This window comes from Lampetra fluviatilis, unplaced genomic scaffold, assembly GCF_964198595.1.
Source record: "Lampetra fluviatilis unplaced genomic scaffold, kcLamFluv1.1 SCAFFOLD_148, whole genome shotgun sequence".
In the NCBI taxonomy this organism is placed as follows: domain Eukaryota; kingdom Metazoa; phylum Chordata; class Hyperoartia; order Petromyzontiformes; family Petromyzontidae; genus Lampetra; species Lampetra fluviatilis.
The window spans coordinates 117,508-125,379 of record NW_027620724.1 but is presented as its reverse complement, the minus strand read 5'-3'; the positions used below and the strand labels follow the sequence as shown (position 1 = coordinate 125,379).

Sequence of the window (7,872 nt, the reverse complement as noted above, 5' to 3'; positions counted from 1 at the left end):
AGGTGGTATAGGTGGTGGTGGTGGTGATGGTGGTGGTGTTGGTGGTGTTGGTGGTGTGGTGTGTGGTGGCGGTGGTGGTGGCGGTGGTGGCGTGTTGGTGGAGTTGGTGGTGGAGTTGGTGGTGGAGTTGGTGGTGGTGGTGGCGGTGGTGGTGACGGGGGCCTGTGGAGGCTGGCGAGGGAGTTGTTGAGAAGTGTCCGTGGTGCCGTGTCTCTCACCTGCCTGCTCGGCATCACCTGGGGATTCGCACTCTTCGCATGGGGCCCTCTCTACCTGCCCTTCACATACCTCTTCGTCGTCTCCAACACGCTCCAGGGTGAGTGGTGACGGTGGTGGTGGTGGTGAGGGTGGTGGTGAGGGTGGTGAGGGTGGTGGTGGTGGTGGTGAGGGTGGTGAGGGTGGTGGCAGTGGTGATGATAGTGGTGGAGGTGGTCTGGATTGATGGTCGTGGTGGTGGTGGAGGTGGCGGTGGTGAGGTTGGTGGTGAGGGTGGTGGTGGTGGTGAGGGTGGTGGTGGTGGTGGTGGTGAGGGTGGTGGTGATGATAGTAGTGGTGAGGGTGGTCTGGATTGATGGTCGTGGTGATAGTGGTGGCGGTGGTGAGGGTGGTGGTGGTGGTGATGGTCGTGGTGATAGTGGTGGTGGTGAGGGTGGTGGTGAGGGTGGTGGTGGTGATGATAGCAGTGGTGGAGGTGGTCTGGATTGGTGATAGTGGTGATGGTGGTGACGGCGGTGGCGGTGGTGAGGGTGGCGGTGAGGGTGGTGGCGGTGGTGGTGGTGAGGGTGGTGGTGAGGGTGGTGGTGAGGGTGGTGGTGAGGGTGGCGGTGAGGGTGGTGGTGAGGGTGGTGGCGGTGGTGGTGGTGAGGGTGGTGGTGAGGGTGGTGGTGAGGGTGGTGGTGAGGGTGGTGGTGAGGGTGGCGGTGAGGGTGGTGGTGAGGGTGGTGGCGGTGGTGGTGGTGAGGGTGGTGGTGAGGGTGGTGGTGAGGGTGGTGGTGAGGGTGGTGGTAATGGCGGTGGTGGTGGTAATGATGGTTATTATGTTAGTGGTGATGTTAATGTTGTTGATGTTGTTGATGTTGTTGATGATGTTGATGTTTTTGATGATGTTGATGTTGTGAATGATGTTGATGTTGTGAATGATGTTGATGTTGTTGTTGATGTTGATGTTGTGAATGATGTTGATGTTGTGAATGATGTTGATGTTGTTGATGTTGTTGTTGTTGATGATGTTGATGTTGTTGATGTTGTTGATGTTGATGTTGTTGATGTTTATGATGTTGATGTTTATGATGTTGTTGATGTTGTTAATCTTGATGTTGTTGTTGATGATGTTGTTGATGATGTTGTTGATGTTGTTGTTGATGTTGTTGTTGTTGTTGTTGTTTCCCACCCCAGGCGTCTTCATCTTCGTGTTCCACGCGGCGCTCAAGGAGGCTGTGCGCCGTCAATGGCGCCGTTCGCTCTGCTGCTGCCGCCGCTTCAGAGGCCCCGACAACGCGGCCGGTGAGACACGTGGGGAGACAAAGACGGACGGGGAGGGGGGAGGGTGGGTGGGTGGGTGGGTGAGTGGGTGGGTGGGTGGGTGAGTGAGTGGGTGGGTGGGTGAGTGAGTGAGTGGGTGGGTGGGTGGGTGAGTGAGTGAGTGAGTGGGTGAGTGGGTGGGTGGGTAGGTGAGTGAGTGGGTGGGTGGGTGGGTGAGTGGGTGGGTGAGTGAGTGGGTGGGTGGGTGGGTGAGTGGGTGGGTGAGTGGGTGGGTGAGTGGATGGGTGGGTGAGTGGGTGGGTGAGTGGTTGGGTAGGTGGGTGAGTGAGTGGGTGAGTGGGTGGGTGGGTGGGTGAGTGGGTGAGTGGGTGGGTGGGTGAGTGAGTGGGTGGGTGGGTGAGTGGGTGGGTGGGTGGGTGGGTGGGTGGGTGAGTGGGTGGGTGGGTGGGTGGGTGAGTGGGTGGGTGGGTGGGTGAGTGAGTGGGTGGGTGGGTGGGTGAGTGAGTGAGTGGGTGGGTGGGTGGGTGGGTGGGTGAGTGAGTGAGTGGGTGAGTGGGTGGGTGGGTGGGTAGGTGAGTGAGTGGGTGGGTGGGTGGGTGGGTGAGTGGGTGGGTGAGTGAGTGGGTGGGTGGGTGAGTGGGTGGGTGAGTGGGTGGGTGAGTGGATGGGTGGGTGAGTGGGTGGGTGAGTGGTTGGGTAGGTGGGTGAGTGAGTGGGTGAGTGGGTGGGTGGGTGGGTGAGTGGGTGAGTGGGTGGGTGGGTGGGTGAGTGGGTGGGTGGGTGAGTGGGTGGGTGGGTGGGTGGGTGAGTGGGTGGGTGGGTGGGTGGGTGAGTGGGTGGGTGGGTGGGTGGGTGAGTGAGTGGGTGGGTGGGTGGGTGAGTGAGTGGGTGAGTGGGTGAGTGGGTGAGTGAGTGGGTGGGTGGGTGAGTGAGTGAGTGGGTGGGTGGGTGAGTGGGTGGGTGGGTGAGTGAGTGGGTGGGTGGGTGGGTGAGTGGGTGGGTGAGTGGGTGGGTGGGTGGGTGAGTGAGTGGGTGGGTGGGTGGGTGGGTGGGTGGGTGAGTGAGTGGGTGAGTGGGTGGGTGGGTGGGTGGGTGAGTGGGTGAGTGGGTGAGGGGTGAGTGGGTGGGTGGGTGGGTGAGTGAGTAGGTGGGTGGGTGGGTGAGTGGGTGGGTGAGGGGGTGAGTGGGTGGGTGGGTGAGTGAGTGAGTGGGTGGGTGGGTGGGTGGGTGAGTGGGTGGGTGAGTGGGTGGGTGAGTGGGTGGGTGAGTGGGTGGGTGGGTGGGTGGGTGAGTGGTGGGTGGGTGGGTGGGTGGGTGAGTGAGTGGGTGGGTGGGTGGGTGAGTGGGTGGGTGAGTGGGTGGGTGGGTGGGTGGGTGGGTGAGTGAGTGGGTGGGTGGTGTGGGTGAGTGAGTGAGTGGGTGAGTGGGTGGGTGGGTGGGTGGGTGAGTGGGTGAGTGGGTGGGTGGGTGGGTGAGTGGGTGGGTGAGTGAGTAGGTGGGTGGGTGGGTGAGTGGGTGGGTGAGGGGGTGAGTGGGTGGGTGGGTGGGTGGGTGGGTGGGTGAGTGAGTGAGTGGGTGGGTGGGTGGGTGGGTGAGTGGGTGGGTGAGTGGGTGGGTGAGGGGTGAACTGAGAGGGCCAAGAAGGTTCAGGATCGGGGGCATTTAGAGGCTCGTGAAGGACGCTGCTACTGGGCAGTTGGAGGCAGTCGCCCTCCAACAACAACGGAGGGCGGATGAGCGACGCTCACAACAACGAGCAGAGCGCCGGGTGGCTAAAGCACAGCGAGTTGGCACAGTAGGGGGCACAGGTGGTGCATCAGCCAGTCGTCTCGGTCATCTCGGTCAGTCGACCCGTGGCACCTGGGTCTGCCCCGTGACCTCCTGCCAGCGGGCGTTCGACACTTCACGTGGTAGCCTCAAGGTGCACATGGCCTGGCACAAGCGTCGTGGTGACGTCACCGCCACTTAGTGGCGAATGGCGGTTGTTGTTGTGATGGTGGTGGTGGTGGTGGTGATGATGGTGATGATGGTGATGGTGGTGATGATGGTGGTGGTGATGATGGTGGTGGTGATGATGATGATGGTGGTGGTGGTGGTGGTGATGATGGTGGTGATGGTGGTGGTGATGATGATGGTGATGATGGTGGTGGTGATGGTGGTGATGATGGTGATGATGGTGATGATGGTGGTGGTGGTGGTGGTGATGATGGTGGTGATGGTGATGATGGTGATGATGGTGGTGGTGATGATGATGGTGGTGGTGGTGATGGTGATGGTGGTGATGATGATGGTGGTGGTGGTGATGATGGTGATAATGGTGTTGGTGATGGTGATGATGGTGATGATGGTGGTGATGGTGATGATGATGGTGATGGTGGTGATGGTGATGATGGTGATGATGGTGGTGATGGTGATGGTGGTGATGTTGGTGATGGTGGCGATATTGCTGATGATGGTGATGGTGTTGGTGATGATGGTGATGGTGATGATGGTGGTGATGATGGTGATGATGGTGGTGATGTTGGTGATGTTGGTGATAATGGTGGTGATGGTTATGGTGTTGGTGATGATGGGGATGGTGGTTATGGTGATGGTGATGATGGTGGTGATGATGGTGATGATGGTGATGATGATGGTGATGATGGTGATGATGATGGTGATGATGATGGTGATGATGATGATGATGGTGACACTTCACGTGATAGCCTCAAGGTGCACATAACCTGGCACAAGCGTCGTGGTGATGTCACCGCCACTTAGTGGCGAATGTTGTTGTTGTTGTTGTCGTCGTCGCTGTTCGTGTCACAGACTGGAGTAGGACCGTGACCCGGAACGACGTGAAGGCGGCGGGTCACCGTGACGGACAGGACCTCGGTCCAACGCCGGACCCACCTTCACCGCACCGATACCGCACTCCCTGCACCACGATCGACGCCAATTCACCACCACCACCACGTGGTCAAACATCATCACAAGGGCAGCCATACAACGGCCACAACCACAACCACCACCACAACTACAGCCACAACAACCATGGCCACAACAACAGTGACCCTTACCGTGCCTAGTGGTTGTGTGTGTGGGGTGGTGGTGGGGTGGGGCGCACTGTGTACTGTGTGGTATGCTGTGGTATACGCTACGCGACGCTACACTATACACTACACTACTATACACTACACTATACACTACACTATACACTACACGATACACTACACTATAGAATATACAATACACTACTATACACTACACTACTATACACTACACTATACACTACACTACTACACTATACACTACACTATACACTACACTATACACTACACTATACACTACACTACACTATACACTACACTATACACTACACTATACACTACACTACACTATACACTACACTATACACTACACTATACACTACACTATACACTACACTATACACTATACACTACACTACTATACACTACACTATACACTACACTACTATACACTATACTATACACTATACACTACACTATACACTACACTATACACTACACTACTATACACTACACTATACACTACACTATACACTACACTACTATACGCTACTATACACTACACTATAGACTACACTACAATACACCACATTATACACTATACACTACACTATACACTATACACTACACTATACACTACACTACTATACGCTACTATACACTACACTATACACTACACTACTATACACTACATTATACACTACACTATACACTACACTATACACTACACTATACACTACTATACACTACACTATACACTATACACTATACACTATACACTACACTACTATACACTACACTATACACTACACTACTATACACTACACTATACACTACACTATACACTACACTATACACTACACTATACACTACTATACACTACACTATACACTACTATACACTACACTATACACTACACTACTATACACTACACTATACACTACACTATACACTATACACTACACTATACACTACACTATACACTACACTACTATACACTACACTATACACTACACTACTATACACTACACTACTATACACTACACTACTATACACTACACGCTACACTACACGCTACACTACACGCTACACACTACACTATACTATACACTATACTATACACTATACTATACACTACACTATACACTACACTATACACTACACTATACACTACACCATACACTACACTACTATACACTACACTATACACTACACTATAAAGTACAATATACACTACACTATACACTACACTATAGAATACACAATACCTTATACACCACACATCGCATGACCCACTCGGGCATTCAAGTCCGCCAACAAGATGACTCTATCCCGTGGGGCCACTTTAGCCAGCACCTGTGACAGGAGGTCATAGAAAGCATCTGACTCATCGGCCTTGCCCGCATCCCTCCACGGATGTTCGTCTTTGGTGGGGGCATAAGTAACCACGACCACCACTCCTCGCCTCCGGTTGATGGGAAGGCGAGCCCAAAGTATCCTGGGGCTTACAGCTTCCCACACCTCACCGCCACGCTCCCACGCCCCCTTCATTCTTTTGTTCAGAAACAGAGCCACTCCCTGTTGTTTGGCAGTCTCCTGCCCCGAGTGGAGGACTGTCCACCCCTCATGGTGGCAGGAGCCAGAGCCGGCTCACCGGACCTCCTGAATACCACAGAGATCCAGGCGGTACCGGTCCAGCTCCCGACAGAGGAGTGACAGCCTCTCCTCTACAGACACAAACATCAGAACCAGTCCAACAGACCTTCTGTATTCCACAGAAGTCTGTGTGGTACCATTCCAGCTCCCGACAGAGGAGTGGCAGCCTCTCCTACACACACAAACATCAGAAACAGTCCAACAGACCTCCTGTATTCCACAGAGGTCTGTGTGGTACCATTCTAGCTCCCGACAGAGGAGTGGCAGCCTCTCCTCTACCCAGACACACACCAGAACCAGTCCAACAGACCTGTATTTCACAGAAGTCTGTGTGGTACCATTCCAGCTCCCGACAGATGAGTGGCAGGCTCTTATCTACACACACAAACATCAGAACTATTACAAGAGACCTCCTGTATTCCACAGAAGTCTACGTGGTACCATTCTAGCTCCCGACAGAAGAGTGGCAGCCTCTCATCTACACACACAAACATCAGAACCAGTCCAACAGACCTTCTGTATTCCCGTAATCAACCAGGCTATGCGTTAATTGTGTGTTAAGCGACTCTCTGTGTTGTATTACATCACATTTCGATATTTTGCTAGGTTATTTAATTTCCGTGTGCCTGTCTCCTAATTTTCAAGCTTGCGTGCCCGTTCCACATTGTCATCTTACTTGCAACAGCAGCAGTACGTTGGCGTACACTCATTGATATGCTAATTCTCTCTGCCCCCTCCCTCTCTCCGTCCCTGCCCCCCCCCCTCTCTATATTTAAGGGACCGTCACAGAAACGACCCCTCTCTTTGTGCCGATTTGTGTCCTCTCTCTGTGTGCCGTTGTGATGTCTGTCTGCTTGTATGTCTGTCTATAGTTTTCTAGTTAGATTTTTGTTGCTATTTCTTTTATGCCTGATGATGATTGCTTGTGTTGCAATCGAAACGTCGTAATATGTTATTTTAATTTATTATTTTATTTTTAGACGTGACTTAACCGAAAAGAACCAAAGAATAATTCCTGCAGTCACGAAAGCTCCTAAATTAAGATTGTACGGGTACCCGTTTGCGACCCTGGTGCGGCCGGGTACGGGTACGGGTAGGACGTGAGTCACTGGGTGAATCACCGTTCGTCACTCATTTCCCAACGTCTTGTCTCTTCTCACAATTCAAGTTCCTAGAATCAACCCACCCGCGCCTGCAACATGGCTTCATCCCAGAGGTCACAATCAGGTACCCGATACCCGTACCCTACCCGTACCTGGCCGGGTACGGGTAGGGTACGGCCGGGTACGGGTAGGGTACGAGTACGGCCGGGTACGGGTACGGGTAGGCCGTGAGTCACTGGTGAGTCACCGTGATTGTCACTCATTTCCCAACGTCTTGTCTCTTCTCACAATTCAAGTTCCTAGAATCAACCCACCCGCGCCTGCAACATGGCTTCATCCCAGAGGTCGCAATCAGGTACCCGTACCCTACCCGTACCCGGCCGGGTAGGGTACGGGTACGGCCGGGTACGGGGGGTAAGGAATCAAAACCCGTTAGGGACCTCTGCTCTCCGCACACTCGCAGGCAAGAACGCCGTTAGCCGAGAGCCGTCGCGAGGTCGACACGGCCATTGCGTCTCTACCTTTATTGCCGTTTGGACTGTGGACCTTGAAGTGCGTGCGGTTTAATTGATGTGCTCGCGCGCGCGTGCGTGCGTTGCGTG

The 7,872-nt window shown here is 53.7% G+C and overlaps 1 long non-coding RNA gene across 1 annotated transcript; it reads left to right on the top strand.

Annotated features, from left to right (window-relative positions):
* Positions 1–265: 265 nt before the first annotated feature.
* On the top strand, positions 266–4,313 carry LOC144954309 (uncharacterized). Its single transcript, XR_013641138.1, has 3 exons — positions 266–316; positions 1,396–1,503; positions 4,291–4,313. It is a non-coding gene; the product is annotated as an uncharacterized LOC144954309 (long non-coding RNA).
* Positions 4,314–7,872: the final 3,559 nt, after the last annotated feature.